The 20,613-nt window shown below is 45.8% G+C and overlaps 1 pseudogene; it reads right to left on the bottom strand.

Annotated features, from left to right (window-relative positions):
* Positions 1 to 6,661: 6,661 nt before the first annotated feature.
* Positions 6,662 to 7,534, bottom strand: LOC148007010 (lys-63-specific deubiquitinase BRCC36 pseudogene; annotated as a pseudogene).
* Positions 7,535 to 20,613: the final 13,079 nt, after the last annotated feature.

Here is a 20,613-nt window from a genome sequence, read left to right as displayed (position 1 = left end):
CTCAGGCCTCTGAAACCAAACGAACCTGTTTCCTTCTTGAACATTAAAAATTATTTACTTCAGTGATGTAAATAGATCTTGCCCCCACAGACTCATGGGTTTGCATATGCTTGGCCCTGGGAGTGGCACTATTAGGAGATGTGGCCTTATTGGAATAGATATGACATCGTTGGAGGAAGTGTGTCACTGTTGGGGTGGGCTTTGAGACTCTCCTTTGAGCGTACTGGGAGACAGTCTGCTACCACTGCCTGAACCTGAGCCACAGGGAGTGTGTGCAAGTGGAAATCAGGTGACGACTTTTTCGAGTGTCTCCTAGAACTTGTATGATCTGGGATTAGACTCTGGTCATCTACACATGTGTAGGGGATCTCGTTCTAGCTCCTGCATGCTCCCTGTTGGTGGCCTAGGCTCTGTGAGTACCCCTGTTCCCAGGTTATTTGACTCTGTGGACATTCTTGAGGTGTCCCTGATCTTTCCAACTTGTTCACTTCTGTCCCCCAGTCTTCCACAAGACTCCCTGGGTTCAGTAGGAGAGGATGTACCTAGACCTGCTGGGACCATGGTACTAAAGGGAGGGCCTCCTTCTCTGAGTAGAAGGGGTAGGGACAGTGTGGTGAGGGACTAAGGGCGGACCTGGGAAGAGAGCAGGGACAGGTGCTGTGATTGGGATGTAAAGAGAATAACAATAAAAATTAATAATAAATTATTGATAACAATAACAAAGCAAAAAACTCTGGTCATCAAACCTCTGCTAACTGAGCGAGATCAGCCCAGGACCTGATCTTAGAGTTGCTCTTGCTATGATGAAACGCCACAAGCAAAACAAAGATAGGGAGGAAAGGGTTTGTTTGGCGTACACTTCCACATCATAGTCCATCAGGGAGGGAAGTCAGACAGGAACTCAAACAGGGCAGGAACCTGGAGGTAGGAGATGGTGCAGAGCCCTGGAGGAGGCTCCTACTGCCTTGCTCCCCATGCCTTGTTCATCCTGCTTTCTTACAGAACCTAGGACCAGCAGCCCAGGAATGGCACCACCCACAAGGTGCAAGTCCTCCTTGCAATGATCACTGATGAAGAAAATCCTCTTCAGGCTTGCTTGCAGATGGATTCCCTAGAGACACTGTCTTTTCTCCTTTCAGAGGACTATAGCTGGTGTAAAGTTGACATAAAACAGCATCAAAGGCAAAGATGATGCCTGGCATGGAGGAGGCTCAGAGAGAGCAGCCAATACCGGTTTCCCTTATCAGACAATCCCACAGGTATCCGAGACACCCTGCATTTGACTGAATTCCTGAAGTCTCCTACTGTAAACCCTGCAATGTCATCTTGGCTTGTGTCCTGGGACTGAGGCCGGCTGGACGGATGGTTCGTGCTGCGGGGTGGAGGAGGCACATGCTATATGTTGTACTGTCACTGTCTCTGGTTCCCAGGGAAGAGTGGGTGGACTTCTTGATTTCATGAGCCCAGATCTGAGTGCTCGTGTGTGGGGTCAGGATGCACCTGTTACTGAGTTTCTTTGTTCCCTCATTAACCCCTATGCAAAGCCAAGGATGCTGGATCAATAGATGGGAAGGAAAGCATTACCTTGCCGGCACAGGGATGTTCTAGCTATGACTGGGAAACAGGAGAGTGTGCCCTAGTGACCAGTTGTCCACTGAACCACTTCAGGACAGATGACTGAGGGTAGAGACAGGAGACAGTTTCTCTCTTCATTCTTTGGTCTGCTGCCTGCCTCCCACCAACCCCACAGGTCCTGTTTCAGTATCACACTGAGGTTTCATGGAAGGCTGACTCCTGCAAACACCTTGAAACTACATGGATATGGGGGCACTTGACACTTTCCCCAGTAGCACTGCTGGAGCTGTGCTGTTCTCACCTAAGAGAAGGAGACCAGGACGAGCCTTTTATGACTCTGAAGTTTATCTTGAGCTGCACAGACTGAGACTAGCGCATGCCCTCCTGACTACAATTCTAGAGTCACCCTGAGCTGAGTGAGTAGAGGGTTTATAAAGGTAAGGTGTAGCTACGATAGCTGTTACCAAGCATGGCAGGACATGATGTTTTAATAAGGACACAGTGGTTTCACCTAGTGTTTCTGTTTGATCGGGGAGCTGAAAGCCTTGTGGTTACTGGAGCAGAATGATATGGGTTAGCAAAAGTTCCTGTAAGAACCGCCTGTGCCCCAGATTAGGCTAAGCTCAGTTTAACCTGGGGATGGGCTGGGATTTAGCAAATATGTTTTTCTCACCTCAGTGACCTAGGTTGACCTTTAGCCTCGAGAGAAGGGTCTCCATCCTGATCTCTCATTAGTCAGGTGCGGGACCTTGGAAGCTGTGTTGGGCCTTCCTGAGTACAGCAGCAATGCTACCACCATCACTACCACCACCACCTCAGGGCAGAGTTGGAGCATCTGCACCAGGCATGCAGGCAACAAGGACAGAGGAAGCCCACTGTAGGCTGCTTATACAATCTGCCTCTGGCAGGAGCATTCCCTCCACACCTGACCTGGTTTGAATGTGAACTGTCTCCCACAGGTTCCCATGTTAGAACATTTGGCCCCCTTCTGGTTGTGCTGTTTAGAAAGCTTATGAAATCTTTGGGAGGTGAGGCCTAGCTGGAGGTAGTGGGTGGACCTTGGAGTTTTACAGACCAGATTCCTGTTTACTCTCTGCTTCCAGACTATGGATGTGATAGACCAGCTGCCGATGTATTGGTTCAGTCATCATGATGGCTGGTACCATTGGGAATCATTGCTAAGACAGCACCTTGGAGATGAGCATCTCCAGATGAAAAGGAAAGGTCCCACCCATGCTACCACCTGCAGTCCCAGCAAAGGCACTAAGACCAACCAGGCTCTGGTTCCTACTTCCATACCATAGAACCACCAATTGGAGCCTGTGGGTTTTCCCAGGGCCTTGGGAGAATGGAGGAGATGATGTTGCACAAAGAGATTCTGGGCAGTCTGCCTTATTGCCAAGGTGCAGAAGCAAGGCACAGGTATTGCTCAGGGTCTGAAATTCCTGTTGGGCCAGTTGAGCTTGTCACCTGCCACCTCTTCCTCATCCCTGATTCTCCAAGGATCAAGGTCATCCTAAGAATGAGAAACTTGAATCAGAATCCCACTGGGTGTTCTGGCATGTGGAGATCAGCTCAGCCATGCCGTTGGGGAAAGTCAGCAGTCAGAGGCCTTGAGGAAGACATCTTCCAGGCACCTAATGGAGCTGAATAAGTGATTTACTGACATATCAGCACAAACATGGCCAGGTGTGCCTTGTGAGCATGGCCATAAATGACTCTGTGTTCAACCCACACAAACTTCCTGTAAGTGGTTTCCTCCTGGCCACACCTCTCTATCTGCCTCAGCTTATTCTGGAGACTGCTGGATGCCCTGCACACAAAGCCCCATGACACACTGTCCTCACGTTTCCCTGTCTAATCTTTGTTTACAAGTGTCCACACAAAACCACAGCTCTCACCTTAAGGAGAATAAGAGTTTACTCAGGGGCCATTTTGGGTGGCCATGGCCCCAGGAACACAGATGTAAGTCACCCCAAATTCCATGTCCCAGTGCAGAAGCAGTTTCAAGTTCTACAGAACAGAGAAAGTCATAAATCAAGGCAAGTTTAAAATGCGTTGGTGGGTTATTTCAGAAGCAGGTTCAACAAGATGTGGGTAGACTTTCTATAGGCTGCAGATACTACCTGAGCTTTTAGGTTATTGGAAGCTAGGGATCTGCTAAAGTAATAGATTAATTTTTTCCTTTAGTTATAAAAAGTTAGTTCCAACTCTGAGATGGGTGAGGAACAGTGTTGAGGGCCAGAACTAGATAACTAGCAGCACTAATCAGTCAGTCAGTATCCGCAGACACAAAGAGGAACCCTGCAAGGATCTATGCAGGGAAGTGAACCTCGAAGAGATGAGAACAAAATCCTGGTGCAAGTTGACTTTGTCAACTTGGGAGCCTGATGCCAGGTGTTTCACTGTCGGTATATTGAAAACACAGTACAGTTTGGGAAAAAGTTTCCAGGCTATAATCATCCCCATTACAGGAGCACAATAAAGCTTAAGGTGTGACCACATAAAGACTCCTTTGCAAAGTATGTGTGACCATAGCTTAAAGACCTAGAACCCAGTGTGGTCCCTGGTAGACAGAGCACAGAGGTCAGCTGGTCATAGAATACATGTGGCAAAAAAAAAAAAAAGAATACATGTGGCATTCCCATAACACGGGCTCTGTTATCTTGCAATTAAAGGTAAGGATAGGGAGGGAGAGGCTGGGATAAACATTCTGGGGAATGTGAGTGAGGTCTGCACATATAGCAAAGGGTGGGTGAGGCATCTATGCCTCCACAGATAGCAAAGGGTCACCAGGTCATTAAAATATCCACTTCCAACCTTCTGGTTGGAAAATAGGTATTTTATATCCTTCTTTGTGGAGGTCCCTTGCATGTTTAACATTCCTGGTTCCCTAGTGCTCTCTGAGTGCAAGGACCTTTTGTCCCCAGTAGACAAAAAAAGGGATTTTGTGACATTTTTATAGATGTATTGTTATGAGATGGTTTTCTCTAAGATGACTTAGACATGGGTTTAAGCCAATAGAAAGTCTTCATTATCCAGCCAGTGACTACACTGGGTGTTTGGTGCCCCAGTGTAGCCCCAAACTTTTCTCAGGGTGAGCTTTTAAGCACAGAAAAGGATACCCCGAGTTTACATATTTCAGTTAACAAGAGCAGCCAGAAGCAGACCTACAGAAGTCAAAAGGGAAGGGTACATTCAGAGACTTTCTTACAACTCTGAGCTTTGATAAAGAAGGTCTTGTTTTTGTTTTGGCAGATGGTGCTGCCTAAATGTTGAGCTTCAAAGCCTGAATGGTGCTTCCTTCATGGAGTCAGTTCTGCTAAGGTCTGGGGAACTTTAACAGTATGTAACACTATGTAACAATCTTGTCCATGTCCAGCCCTATATTCCCCTTCCTGCTCTCCCTGCTCCCCCAACCTCCAATGGTTCTACTCATGCTTTCCCATAAGCCTTACATGATAGCTACTCCCTGCTTTTGCTTAATAGGATGATCTCCAAACCCATTCATCCTCCACTGTGATTTAATGAAATTCTATTCATAATGGACAGCATTTTCATTATCCATTGTTGCACTGCAATATCTAGGCTGATTCTATGATTTGGCTACAGTGTAGCCAGTGAACAGTGTAGCAACAGGCTCTCGTGTACAGGTGTCTCTACAGAAAGCAGACTTTGACCTCTGGTTTGCACCTAGAAATGCTATAGCTGAACTCAACAATAACTCAGTCTTAGTATTTCAGACACTGGCACCTGTTCTCACAGTGGCTCTACTAATTTACACTTATACTACAGTGTTTATTTTCCTTTCCCTATATCCTCAGTGACCTATTCTTTTCTTTTTTCTTTTTCTTTCTTTCTTTTTTTATTTCTTTGACAAAAGACCTGCCAAAAGCAACTTATGTAAGGAAGGGTTTATCTTGACTCACAATTTGAAGGCATATATTCCACCATGTTTGACAGACCTGCTGATATCATCATTTCCTTCTTCTTATTCAGTCTGAGGCCCTACCCCTTGGGATGGTGTCACCTCCGTTAAGAATCAGTCTTCTCCTCACTTAAACTTTTTTGAAAACACCTTCATGTCCATGTTGTATTTACATGATGATTCCAAATCCAGTTAAGTCAGGCTGAGATATAGTTCAGTGACAAAACCATTATGCAGTATGTTCCTTTTTTCCTGCACAGTAATATTCCACCATAAGAATGGTTTCTTTTAACCGTAGACTCACTGTAGAAAATCTGGGTTGTTTCTGATTTGTAACTTTCACAGATAAAACTACCAAGAAAAAATTTGTAAAAGTTTTTGTACCAAGACAGTGCGGCTTGGTGGCTGGGACATGCTAAGCGTGTCTTTAACTTTAAAAAATTTTCCAAACGTTTCTACCCAGTCGATGTATTTTTACACTCCCGTCACTGGTGTGTGAAGAATTTCATTTGCCTCCTCAACAGGATTTGCTATTTTCACCATTTTTAGTGACAATGTTTACGTCTTTTCATTTTCTACTGGTGCTATTTACTTTCGAGTTTCAGAAGCATCTTTTTCACCAACGGTTTCCTCTTCATCTTTCTGCAGAATAAACAGATTTAATGTTGACGAAGTCCAATCTCTCTACTTTGTTTCCTTGTGAAATTGTGCTTTGGAGTTGAAAATATTAAGTCCTTAAGTCCTGAAAATTTTTCTGGAATAACTTTTTCCCTAAGTCTTCCATATTGGATTTAAATACGTGATACATTCAGAAATTCTTTTATATATTTATTTATTTTATATATTTTGTTGCCTTGAGAAGGTTCGATTTGTTGAAATAAATTACTGTCTTTTCCTCTTTGAATCACATTTGTACTTTTTCAAACGGAGTTAAGCACATTATCGTTGGGTTTATTTCTGGATTTTCTTCCCTGTTGCATTGATTCATCTGCAAATATCATCGTATCTTGATCACTGTAGCTTTATAATAATAAATCTTGAAGTTATATAATGTGGGACCTGTGACTTTATCTTTTTCAAAATTGATTTTTGTTTAATAAATTGTACGCAAGGTATTTCTGTTCGCCCCACCCCCGATTTTTTTGCTGCTCCCCTGCATTATTCGAGCGAAAGCAGCTCCGCCATGAGCTCCTCCTTCTCCCGCTGCAGCTCCCACAGGTGCTGCTGGTTTTGCTCCAATCGTCCTCCAACCACTGCAGCAGAGGCCCACTCACCACCGACATCTGGCTTCACAGATTCTTGGTGAAGACCGAGCCATTGTGGATCTTGGTCACTGAGTCCAGATGTGTGAGGCTATGGATCTGCCTGTACGTGTCATGCTCCTCCTGACACAGGATCTAAGGCAGCTCCACCGCGGACTCCAGGCAAACTTTCCCAATGGTGACGTGAGGGACGACATGAACGGGGATTTCAATTCTCTCATAGTCTGAACTTCTCTGGGCTTGTACGGATGGGAAGCAAGTGTAGAGGACACGTCCGGTCTTTGTGTTCTTGTCTTCTATGAAACAGGAGAAAATAAGTCCCTCGAAGCCTTGGTCCATCATTTGGTACATCGCTTGCATGCGAACACCCTGGTGTGAAGGCCACACCATTATGTGAGGGTGCGAATGGTACCAGCCGACGGCTCTCATGGGACGGCCGGTGAGTTCCGCCACCTTTCAGCCTCAGTCCAGTCTGCGGACAGCTGCTCTGGGGAAATCTGCACGCGGTCCTTCCTCTTGTCAGAAAGGCACAGGATGCTGACCGAGTGGATGTGGACAACTCTGATCTCATCCACCTTCTCCGGAACCGTGCACACATCACTTCCGGCATGGTGAATTTAGACTCACTCCTTATGTCCTTGTTCAGCTCCCTGATGCACAGACCCATCATCTCCTCCTTCTCCGTACTCAGGGCGTGGTTCAGACAAACCAGAAAGGCGTCTGAATCCAGATGGACAGCCTGCAGGGCCTGAACCAGTGGCACCTCCATCGTCTCCCCGCTCACTTCCTCCCAGGGCCTCCGGCCACCTGTGCAAGAGGGTGCTCAGACATCCGGCCAAGAGACAGAGCCCTTAGGAGCTGAGCCTGCGCTCAGGGGCCGGGCTCACACTCAAGTCCCTGACCTATTCTTTTCTTGATGGTAGTAGTCATTCATTCCTACTGGGGTGATAGCCTCTCAATAGATTACATTTTGATTTCATTTTCCTAGTTTCTAAAGATGTTGACACTTTGTACATTTATTGCTTCTTTTGAAAAGTGTTCAGTTAGTTGATTTGACCATTTGTTGATCCAATGGTTTTTTCTTTTCGTATTTAATACTCTGGACACCGCCCCCACCCCCTCCCTCACACACACATGAATTCTTTAGTTCTATTGGCCATCTCTTTACTCCAGTGTTTTGGTTCCTGTGCAGAAGCTTTTTAATGTTATGCATCCCATAGCAAATGTCACGATTTCCTTTTCTGTTTACGTCCTCCACAGAAAGTCACTGATATGCCAAGGTCGCTAAGCCTTTCCTCTGCTTTCCTGCAGGGTTGGTTAAGGGTCTTACATGAAGTTGCTTGATCCAGTTTGAGTTGATGCTGTACAGGGTGAGGACTGAGTCTCCACCTGAATCCAGGTTTATTTTGAGGGGGGGTCGTTCTGCTCCTAGATTCTCACAGGCTTTTTGTCCAGTTCTGATGAAGATACATGCTCCCCTTTGTTTTTAATGATGAGTTCCTCTTTAATATTCATATCATGAATCATCTTCCTTTTGATATGGATCCAGGCAGACTGCTCTGAGGCTTGGGGAAAGATCAGCAAGTATTAGCTTGGGCACCGTAAGTTTGGGAAGAACATATATGATTATTTGCAAGGCTCCAAACAACAGAACATGTCTTTATGTTCCTAAAGCAAGACATTCCCTAGGCAGAAATATGAGTAGCTTTTGGGGCTGTCATGAGAAGCTCTGTGCAGGTGACTGTGGCTGGAATAGCCAGGTCAGCGATGAGACCAAGCACCTTACAAGTAGATCTGTGCTTCCCACTGTTCTGGAGGCCAAGATCAGATGCCAGTATGATGGCCAAACTCTGGGAGGACCCTTCTCAGGGCTGCAGATGTCTGTCTTCTTGCTGTGTCCTTGCAGTGCAAAGTGATCCCTCTGAAACCCCTTTCATAGGGCATAGATCTCACCATGAAGGTTTCATCCACTCAGATAGTCCTTCCTGTAGTAGTTTGGATGAGAATGGTGCACATAGTCCTATAATTTTTAGTGTTTGGTCACTGGGGAGGGGCACTATTTGAAAACCTTGATGTAGGAAATGTGCCACTGAGGGTGGAATTTGAAGTTTCAAAATACCAAGACAAGCCTAGTGTCTCTCTCTCTTCCTGCTGCCTGCAGATCTGGATATAGAACTCTAAGCTACTTCTCCAAAATCATCTCTGCCTGCATGCAATCATGTTCCCCCTCCATGATGAAAATGGGTGGGACCTCTGAAAATGTAAGCAAGCCCCAATTATATACCCTCTCTCTTTTTAAAATAAGACTTGCTGTGGTTATGCTGTCTCTTCACTCCAATGGGTCACTGACTAAGACATTACCAAAAATCTGAACTTCCAAATATTATCAATGTGAGGGTGATGGTTTTAGCGTGAATTTGGGGGGACACAAACAAAAAACTCTCAATAGAAGTTTTACACATTTTGGACTTTATATCTAAACTAAATCAGAATGGGGCATCTCTCCAACCTCTCTGAAGGATGACAAGACAGGAGGCAGATTTCCTTCCTAGAAACATAGGTCAGTGGTGGGCACCCTCCAGGAAGAGTTACAATGTGCAAGTGAATTCCCCCCCACCCCAAGACCTCCCACTGTCTTGCTCTGCTGCAGTGGGTGCACTCTAGAAAGGTACAACCCTAGGGGCTTCATCCCAGGATTGCTTCTTACTACTGATGCGCTTTCTCCTGCAGGTCATTGCCATATTCCTCATTTACTTGGCTTGTTGTGAGTGGATACTGGGAGACCCTCACTGCCTATAGCCTGGTGTGATTACTCACTGGGTGATAGCCCTCTCTGTTGGGCAAGTTTCCTGCCGATCAACATGAAGAAGAATGTTCTTGAGGTGATGTTGTTTAGATGAATTAATGATTTTATGGAATTCTTAATCTGATTTAAGTAGTTATAGAAAGTTAGCTTGAGTCAAATTTTGTGATGTTAGGGCAGTTGATAGGGAATGTAGTTAGAATCAAGGATAGAATGTGTCCCTTCCTCATACAATGGCAAGAGCTGCATGAGTTAGAGGAGTACATTGAGTGTTCATGCAGTGCAAGCACATAATTGAAGTAGCAAGAAAAATAGGTTTGGGACAAGTTAATGATCAAAGGAAACATTCACTCCAAGTCAAGCCTGAGTTCCTTCATCTTGTGACTTAGGGATGAGGTAACAGATTCTCAGTGTGCACCAGGAAATAAAAGGGTTATAATAAAGACCATACGAATCTGTTATGACAGAGAACAGATGATTAGCCAGTCTAGCTGATCAAGATGTCAAAAATAAGGCATAAGACCGGTGTCCTATTCCTTAGTAAATCTAGATTGTCCTCAGCAAATTACAAGGAGAAACTTACTACTATACACTTGGCCTGCTTGAACTTTAATAAGCTAAAACAAGAGAATTATTGCCTTTGTGTTAAAATGGGCTTGTGGAAAGAAAGATAGACAAGAATTGTTTGGTTAGATATAAGTTCCAAAAAATTAAATACATAATCAAGAATCCAGTTGTAAGTGTAAGATGGTTAATGATTTTAATCTGTTTTTGAAGAATGTTTTTGTGGCAATTATTTCTAGAAAATATGTAACTTATGGCTATGAGGTAATTTTATTTCTAATAGAAAAACTTTGTCTTAAGGGGTATAAAAATAGAGTAAAAGAAAAAATAAGATGCTGGAGTCTGCTTTTGCTTCAACCACTGTGTGTGTGTGTGTGTGTGTGTGTGTGTGTGTGTGTGTGTGAAATGCAAGGTCAGCAGAGGCTAATAGTGTTCCAGGAATCCCTGGTCTGGCCCAGTGTCAAGGTCCCCTTACACAGGAGTGAATGGGTGTCTTAAGTCCAGTTCAGAAGATCTGCTGGAGCTGTGCTTGAAGTATAACCAGCAATGGCTTCTTGATTCCACCTGATGTGCTTTGAGCCCATTCTAATCGACCCTGTGTGTGTTTTGTTCTTTTCCTTGACAAATTTAAACATAAGCACACTAGTAAGAGGTACATACCAGATAGGCAGTCACATGTGCTCACATGTGTTTACACATGTTCATGTGCTCATATGTGTTCATGTGCTCATATATGCTCACGTGTTCTTTGCTGTTGCCATCTCATTTCTGTAGTAGGTTGTGGTTTTCCCTTCCGGGTCAGGAAGTGGAGAGGGTGGAACAACTTCGCATGGAAAGTTTATACCGCTTACTCAGGCAGATGGGAGTGTATGAGTGCTCCAAGTTATGGTTAAGTGGACGGTTTTATTTATAGATATGAGGGAGACCCACCCAGAGACATCTGAAATCGTCCAGAGCAGAGAGAGAAAATATAGACTGAACATGGCCAGTAGACTGGACTTGGCCATGAGGGGAGAGAAAAAGATGACCCAGGGAAAAGGGCAAGAGAAGAAGCTAAAAAATACAACACAGCCAAAACAGCAAGATCATAAAAATGAGTAGCAGTGGAGAGAGAAGCTTCTGGGCTGGAGAAGGTTACAGTGGGAGGGCCTGGGTGTGCAGAGCCAGGGTGCCAGCATGGACTCTGAAATGTGTAACGAGTACTTTAATGTGGAGGAAGACAGGAGACCAACATGCACTTTGGTATGCAAGTAGGCAGAACAGACAGCCTTTGTCCCTTCTGCCAGTAATAATGTGATGGCTCCTTTGGTAGAAGGGAACCAATTTCAGAAATTCCTAAGGAATGCTGGCTTCAGTCTAACCACTAGAATTTTGACCACAACGGAGAGGAGCAGAGATCTCTCCCTTCTTTTTGTCGTTTCAGTTGCCACCAGCTCAAAATAACCCCACGTCAGTGTGGCAGATACTGAGGTGAGGTTCTCCAGTCCTACAGTAACAATAGATTCCCACCGTGAGCAAAATGCTGCCAATTTTCACTGCAACACATACCAGCAACTTAAAATTTCACAAGCCCCTACTGCCTTCCGAGAGTAACCAAAAGTGAGGAGGGAAACAGCCCAAGTTGGTGCATAGGCTCCCATGTACACCAGTGACTAGGGATCCTCTTCCCTTCTTGTAGGATCTAGGGTACAGCTTTAGCTTACAGTTGGTAAGAAATCAAAGAGCAATTGCCAAAGGTCATAGATCAAAGGTCACGTCATCCTTCAAAAGGTGTTCTGGATTCACAGGTACAACTACCCTTGGCTGCGGGACAGCTGAGAACAGTGCAGTCTCAGCTAGACTTACTCCTGTCTCAGTTCTGAACTCCTGCTGTGGCTGGAGCTGCTCTTTGCAGAAAGAGAAGGGCTGTGGTGAAAATGCAAGTTGCTCACACATGCTGCTGTGAGAATAGACACCAGAGCTAGAGAATGCTTATGGGCAAACACAGCAAGCCATGGAATTCTGAGGTGAATGAGAGGATCAGTAGCTGGATGTGAGATGGCACAGCTAAACAATGAAGGCCAGGGCTCTGAGGCAGAGGCAGCAGGCCCAGAGGTGCCCCAAAGCCCCCTAGGCACAGGTGAGATACCTTTACATAGTCTTATTTCTCACACAGGTAAATGTACCACGCAGCTGTAACTGAGGACAGCTTCCAAGGAGAATCCTCTACCTATTTCAGGAGACCGCCCAAACCCCACAGACAAGACACAAGGTGTGAGGTAACCAAGAAAGATGACAATTACATCTTGGTGGCTGTGTTAGAGTTAACACTTTCCCACAGTAAAGCTACAAGCTGGTTATGTGACTGTGAGAATGACCAGAGCTTAGTACAATTAGCAGAATTATCAGGGCTTGGGACACTTGTAAGTTCCGAGGTTGTAACACTGACTGAGTGATAAACAGCAGATATTTGAGGTCAGTGGCTAACAAGTCACAAGGCAGGGTTTCAATGCCCCACTAGGTGGGCAGCCCATGCATGGACACTGCATGGCCACAGTTCTGATGGGCCAGGGAGCCGTGCGTGGAATGTGTGGGGGCATAAGAGCCCGAGAGTAACCCGCCTGTATCTAGTTTCTGCCATGGTCCCACAGAAGTCCCCAGACAAGGAAGTTCATGGCTTTTCCTCTCTTACAATGCCCTGGCCGCCCTCTCCCATTTTCTCTCATTTCCCCTAATTTTTTTGTCTTTCCTCAGTTGCCTACTTTCCTGTAATAATTCTTGATGGAGCTTACTTCTGTTTTGCATGGCACCACAAGAGGCTGCACCTTTAATCTTCTGTCCCAGGTCACCCTTCGGTAACTCAGAGTTCCAGTACTCTAGGTTCCTGGGTCATCCACACATGGGTCTGAAAACCTCTATGTCATTAGGGAAGGAGGGAGGATGATATTGTCCCTTTATAGACAAGGGAAGCGTGTTCTCACAATGAACAAGGTGGCTGCCAGGTCGCAGCTCCTGCCAGGGCCAAGCTTTACTGTGGCATCATGATGACAGAGTCCTTGGATGTCTGTGTCATCCAGACCCTATGTGTCCCTCGAGCAACCTTGTGTGCAGGGTGCTGGGTGCTGCTCTTAGAAACTAAGGCCCACTTGAGGGAGGCACTTTATTTATTTCCAGTTTCTTCAATCTTACACAATAGCTTTTGTCTTCCTGTTTTACGGGCAAAGAAACCAAGACTTGTCTGTCAGTGGAGCTCACTACTGGACAGTTTGAAAGCAGCTGAGCCCAGCTTAGCTGCCCAGAATGCTCTGAGGCATAGCTGGTCCTGCCTTCCTATGCATCTGCAAGATTTTCTTAGGATACTGTTGCAGCTATCTCTGCTCCATTTCCAAGATTCAGAAAGGGAGAGAAGAAAATTCCCACTAGGGCGCGCTCTAGAATTTGGATTGTCAAAATGAGGAAGAATTTAAAGTGCCCACCTCCAAGATGAAAAGAATTAAGTGACCACCAGGAAATGATTGATGAGGACTAGGGCTTCAGCTCCTTAAAAGGGACTCTGGAGGGAGGCTCCCGTTGTCGCTGGCACCCCTTGGGGTGAGACAGTGAATCACTCTACTAAGGCTTAAGTGCAGAGGTTGTGGGATGACCTTCAGAGCAGGCTCTGAACATTTGCATGACAATCCCTCCCTCCTCGCTCCTCCTCCCTTCCCCCCTTACACTATTCTCTTCCCTTCTTCTCTCCCCACCCCTTGTTCTTCAGCTAAGGACTGAGTCCAGGCCTTTGTGCATGCTAGACAAATGCTCTACCACTGACTTATATCCCAAGCACCCTCTCATTTTTTTAATTTTGAGGCAGGATCGCACTAAATTGCTGAGGCTGGTCTTGAACTAACTCTGTAGCCCAGGCTGGCCTTGGGACTTTCTCAGTAGCTGGGATCTTATGTGAATATGTGTGTGTGTGTGTGTGTGTGTGTGTGTGTGTGTGTGTGTGCCATTGCACCTTATCTCTATTTCTTTTTTGTATTGTATGCAAACAGGATTATACAATGGCCAAAGGAAGTCCTATCCTCAGAGCTGTTGTGACCTTTAGAAAGAGTGAAGCTCCCTCCTTTCAGATGACTCCAGCTTGTTTCAGGTTGACAGGAACCCAGCCAGCGCACCCTCCTTCCATGCTCTTCTAGATGCTAGGACTATAGGTGTGCATTTCCATACCTGGATCCATTTGCTTCTTTACATTTAAAGTGCCTTTCTTGCAGACAGGACAGTGTACTAATGCCCGGCCAGGCCCACTGTCAGCCTGTGTGGTTCTTAGTGGTTAGGCCCAGGTCAATTTGTCTGTTGTTTTCGGGTCCCTTTTGACAGTTTGCTTTGTTTGAACTAATCGGGTCTTTGAGTTCTAGTTCATCTCCTCTGGTAGATTGTGAGCTGTAACTATCTTTTCCCACTCTAGGGCTGCTTAGCATTTGCAGGACACAAGGCACAGTCTAAGTCCTGGCCTCACACCACCTCTCATATCATTTATTGTGAGAAAAAAAGTGGCGGTCCATTTCCAAAAGTGCCGTTAGTGACTTCAGGTCTGCCTACAGGTGAATAGGCAAACACTTGACCCCTGCTTACACCTGCTAGGTGAGGTACCCTGACCCAAACTAAATTCAGATTAGAAAATTATTAACATCCAGCCTTGCCTAATGGCTAACAGACAGGACAATGGCCTGCACCTGGAATGTTTTTCAATGAACCGGATGTAAAAGGCAGGGATGAACCCTCACGGGAGGAAGAGTTAAGACCCAGGAGGCAAGCCAGGCAGGACCTTCCTGATTACTTATCCAATGAGGAAAGGGAGTTTTGCAATATCCCCAAGGGTGTTTTGGATGACAGCAATCTGTACACAAAGGTCTTGCTTTGAGTTTAATCTGATCACTTCTGTCTTATACCTGGGCCACTTAGACCATCTATGTTTCCAGTGATGGCTGATCTGATGTGGTTTCTAGCTAATGCTTGTTTTGTTTGTTTTGGAAGACAGGGTATAGTGGAGGTTTGGGAATTTTGGTTTCTTTTAAAAACACAGAAATATTATAAGGATATGTTTTCCTTTTAATCCCAGGTGTGAGATATGGGGCGGCTTCACATTGTCCGTAGTAGCTGACTGTGACTTGCCTCGTGCTCTGGCAGGGGTGTGGTTAGGGGGTTGAAAGGGTGGAAAAGAGGAACCCACAACGTAGCAAAGACCAGCTACAACAGGGTCTCTCTATGCACCCCCCAGCTGTCCTGGAACTTGTTATGTTAATCGTGGCTTCCTAGAACTGGGCAATGCGCCCACTATTACCCCTGGCTCTTGCTGATGCCTTTCTTGTCCTCCCTGCCATTTGATCCTTGCCATTTTAAACACACTGTGCTTTTATAGTCACAGTGCGAGTGGCCGACAGCTCTGCACTTACCCTCCTGTGACAGGGACTTTGGGAATCTTTGCTCATAGGTGGTTTATGTCAGCCTCCTGATTTCCCAGCAGCCTGTTTCCCCGTGAGACATCAGTGTCATCAGACTTAGGTCCAGTCTGTGTTCGTTACGACTTTGTGGTGCTCCTGCTTTCCTGACGTTCGGATCCTGACAGGAAGTGCAGCCATGGACAGAGCTGGAGAGCTCAGGCAGACCTGTGTCTGGCCCTAGGCATCCAAACTGACTCTGTAGCCAATAGTTTCTTCTAGGAACTGAGAGTGGAGAATGGAACTTTGCCTAGCCTTGCCCTGAGGGGGTTGCTGTAATGCTGGCAAAAGCCCCTGGGGTCCTTCACTACCTTTCTAACTGCTGTCCTGGTTACCTCCCCAGTGGTGTATCACAGATACTTGCTGGTTCTCCTGGCCAGGTCCTCATGGTTCCTCTCCCCCACATAGCCACTTCTTCCTCCTTCTTCATCTTTCCTCCCCCACCTCTTCTCCTCCAACCCTAACCAACCCACCTCTAATCCCTCCAGTAATTGGCTGTAGCCAATTTCATTTAATCAATAGTTTTAAATCAAGGAAAAAGGTTTGCATAACAAAACCCTGTAAGGGAAGAAGTCACCCCTCAACTCTGAGTGTAGAAGTTAGCATTACCATTTACAGCAATAGGCCAAACCTCAACAAGAAATGGCAGGCAGAGGATAGAAGTTCTAGAGACCTTCAGATAAGCCCTTGATGTAGAAATCCAGGTGGGACAAAGAGGCCCCCTTCAGGTGAGGAATTCTGATCAAGTTCTTTGATCACTAAAGGACAGATGTTGAGAGCTCTGCACAAGGCAAGGCGGGCGGGAGGGCAGGGTGGCAGGCTCAGGTCCTCAGGGTTCTTTAGAAATACTGCTTTTTATTAAAATGACTTTTTATACTTCATTCCTGATTCCCTATCTTTCTCACCAATTCTCCTTCCTGTCCACAGTCATCTGAGAATTGACAGAAAGGTCCTGAAGACTTAGCCTCCTCAAAGAGACTTCCTCGGGGCCCAACACTGAGACCAGGATGTGTTTCTGAAATGATCCACTCCAGTTTCTGTCTTTTGTAGTGCACTGTCGTCCCAGCATCTATACGGTGTCTCTTGAAGTTTAGTGGGATGAGTTCTGGTGACTTATCGGCAGATATACTTTCCACGTTATTCAGATGTGTTGGGAGATCCAACCATGGCCCCTGGGAACATGGGGTCAAGGCCTACAGCAATTGTAAGCTACAGGGAAGTGTGTCCCTGTGTAGCACCTTAAACATGCGCCCCATCAAAAAAACAGAGTCACTCGGTGTCATATTCAATCACATACTGTCAGAATGTCGAAAAGATTTTAAAATAATAATCATGGTGAAATGGACCATTCAATAAAGTTAATAGTTATTAGTATTCTCACAATAGGAATTAAATTATGTGGTTATGGTGTAATGCCATGGTACACTTGAAATCAAAGCGATTTCAGGTCTCACGAGGCATGTAACACAGCTTGGTATGTAAAACCTACTCATCCAGCATTCCTGCACCAGATGTGCATGCTGCTATTTAAAACCCTGTCTCAAGCTGCATGTGGAGACAGGCCACACGCTGCACAGGGTACCTAGGTGCGGTTCACACTCCTGACTGTGTTTCCAGCATCTTGACTGGATCTCTGAAGAATCTCGCGCATGTCCTGTGTTTAATGACTGTCTGAGAATTTGGTGAGGAAGGACATGAGGAAGCATGTTCCGTTAAACTGCCCACATTCTTCACTTCTTGCTGGGATACAATGAACTCAAACTGTCATCAAGTTTATCTGGCTGCCTCTGGTGCCTTGGCCTTCTGTTCTGTTGTTCCCTCTGGGCTGCCTGAGCCCTTCAGATGGGTGCTATGGGAGGATCCTCCACAGAAACTAGACTCCCTCTGCCCCTTCCAGCCAGTCACACTCTGCTTGGAAAGGCCAGCCACAGGCCACATACCTTCAGAGAGCAGGGGAACTGAAGTCACCACAGGGGGCTGTCTCTTGCAGTGTCTGGAAGAGAGCTTTTGGGGACTTCCCAGCTTTACCCAGTACAGTGTGGAGATGCCAGATCCTCCAGCTGTCCTGGGGAAGTGCAGGGCAGGAAGCAGCAAACTCCCAGTGCAGGCCCAAGGAGGATCCACTTAGGGAGGGATCCCACAGGGATGGTTAGGGGAAGAAGAAACTGAAGACATGGTTTTTAATTATTACACTTTAGAAGAGTTGTGTCAAAAAATTAGATTTCTTCAACATTTTTAGAGAACTGGCAATAAATCCAGGAGATAGGTTATTTGTTTGTTGGTTGTTAAATTTATTCAAGACAGGATCTTTCTACATATTTCAGAGTGTCTTAGAACTCACTCTGTAGACCAGGCTAGCCTCAAATCCACAGAGATCCACCTGCCTCTGCTTCCAGAGTGTTTGGATTAAAGGTATACACCACCATGCCTGGCTTTCTTTATTTTTGTTTTTTTTTTTAATTACTTTTTTTAGCTTTATTTACGTACAAGTGATAAAATGGTGGCTATTTAAAGTGCCAGTATGGCTGCTTGAGGTGAGAAGCTCTGTGAAAGGGTTTGTGCCATCAGGCTGACATGCGGCCACTGAATAGAGTCCATAGAGGTTAGAGAGACATCCTCTCAGACTGGCAGTTCTTCAGCTGTGACCCTTCCTCTTGTGTGACTGGAGGCCTATGGATGCTTTCCTCTGGGCATAACATAGGTTCTAAGCTCTTTTCACTTTCACATTCTTTCTAGCATCTAACTGCTCTACAGCTGAGTATTCAGAAAGAGGGAGGGAAGGAAGGGAGGGGAAGGAGGGAAGGGGAGGGAGAGACTGGAAGAGGAGGGGAAAGGGAGTGGAGAGGAGAGGATGGAAGGAAAGTGAGGAGGAGGAGGGCAGGGAGAAGAAGGGAAGAGAGGGGAGGGGAGAGGAGGAAAGACAAAAGGAAGGGAGAGGAGGGAGGAAGGAGTTTTTTCTGTGGTCATACCGAATTCTGCTTAGGGCCTTATTCATTACTGTGTTCATTGTCATGACAAGCAAGATGTTTGATCAGAGCAGATTAGAGAAAGAAGGGTTATTTGGGCTGACAGGTTGAGTGTCCAATCTACCGGTCCTCAGCCTTCCTAATACTGCAACCCTTTATTTCTGTTTGTCATTTTGTGGTTCCCCCTCCCTCACCCCAACCATAAAATTATTTTCACTGCTACTTCATCACTGTAATTTTGCTACTGTTATGAATTGTAATGTAAATATCTGATATGTGGCCCCTGTGAAAGGGTCAGTCTACCCTGAAGAGGTCTCGACCCACAGGTTGAGAACCACTGGTCTAGTCCACTATAACAAGAAAAACCGTGATGGCCAAGGTGGCTGGTCATATGTGTGAACACTCAGGAATCATACAAACAGGAAGGTTGGTGCTCCTTTCTTTGCCTTTTCTTACTCCCAGGACCCTAGCTCCTGGGATGGTGCCAATTACATCAGGGTAGACCCTCTTCCTCAGTTATGTCTCTCAGAAATCGCATCACAGACATGTCCTGCGGTGTGCCTCCTATGTGATACTAAATCCTGTCAACTTGACAGTCCAGAATAACCTTCACGGGAGTAGACAGCAGGAAGACTTTTGCCGGCTCTGACTGTCGTGTGGCCACCTTCACAGTAGAGATCTGTGGAGCTTCCACTGGGCAGAGCTTGACTCCCTTCAGAAAGCTTTCAGCTCTTTTTTACTGTGTGTCTTATTCAGGGTTTCTATTCCTGTACAAACATCATGACCAAGAAGCAAGTTGGGGAGGAAAGTGTTTATTTAGCTTACACTTCCACATTGCTGTTCATCACCAAAGGAAGTCAGGACTGGAACTCAAGCAGGTCAGGAAGCAGGAGCTGATGCAGAGGCTATGGAGGGATGTTTCTTACTGGCTTGCTTTCTTACAGAACCCAAGGCTACCAGCCCAGGGATGGCACACTCTACAATGGGCTGGGCCCTCCCTACTTGATCACTAGTTGAGAAAATGCCTCACAGCTGAGTCTCATGGATGCAGTTCCTCAACCAAGGCTCCTTTCTCTGTGATAACTTCAATTTGTGTCAAGTTGACACACAAAACAGATCAGTCCACAGTCATGGGGCTGACTGAAAATTGTTCCAAGGATTCACAACAGCCAGAGGGTTGAAATCAGAGACTGGGTCCCCAGAGTCCTCTTGTTTCCCTTGTTCCTTACAATGGTCAGGTGGTCTAATTCCCTGTTGTCTCATGCATACTTTGACATGAACCTGGACACACACTGTTCATCACCTTCTGGGCAGAGAAGCTCACATTGCTCTAACTTCTTGTGAATTCAAGAGCAATTATTAGGGTGTGCAAAGGTGATTTTGCCTGGTACACGCTGGCTTCCTTTCATCCATCACTGGTCTTTAAGAAGCAAATTCCACAACCTTTGTTTTCTCCTGTTACTATAGCTTATCGCAGAGATCTAGAGTCTATCCACAGTAGGGTAGTGTTCACAGGAAACTGGCAATGTGTTTTACCCACAACCCCTCCTTCTGGCCTGCAGATGAGAAGGTTAATTGAGATTTCTGAATGTAGATTGTAAAGTGCTGATGTATTCTGGGTCTAAATCCTTCTGAGCGGGGCTGAGCCTAATTGATTGCCCCAAAGGTAAAGGCTCTGTACTCTGGACGAACTCCAGGGCAAGAACACTCCTGATAAAGCCAGGATACAGATGACAGGTATGAAGGATGTGGGGTAGTACCGGACAACCTGGTAGAACATTCTGAATGCAGGCTTGTCAGCTCTGATGGTTCCTGTCTTTGAACATTTGAGTACGGGTTTGCATGAATTTCACTGTCCACTTTCGGTAGCTTCCTTATGACATCAAAATAAGTGAGTTTATCTTTAGAGACAGATTGCTCAGATGTGAGTGGACTATTTACCAAACATGAGGCAGTTGCTAGAATGGTAAGTGCTGTAGAGGAACACAGCATCCATATTTGTAGGAGACGTTCTTTCTCCCTGTGTCCACTGACTGAGCAGCGGGCACTTCCAGCA

The sequence above is a fragment of the Rattus norvegicus genome, chromosome 1 (assembly GCF_021556685.1).
Source record: "Rattus norvegicus strain SHRSP/BbbUtx chromosome 1, alternate assembly SHRSP_T2T, whole genome shotgun sequence".
Taxonomy (NCBI): domain Eukaryota; kingdom Metazoa; phylum Chordata; class Mammalia; order Rodentia; family Muridae; genus Rattus; species Rattus norvegicus.
Note: the sequence above shows the minus strand (reverse complement) of the source record. Positions and strands in the feature narration are given on the sequence as shown.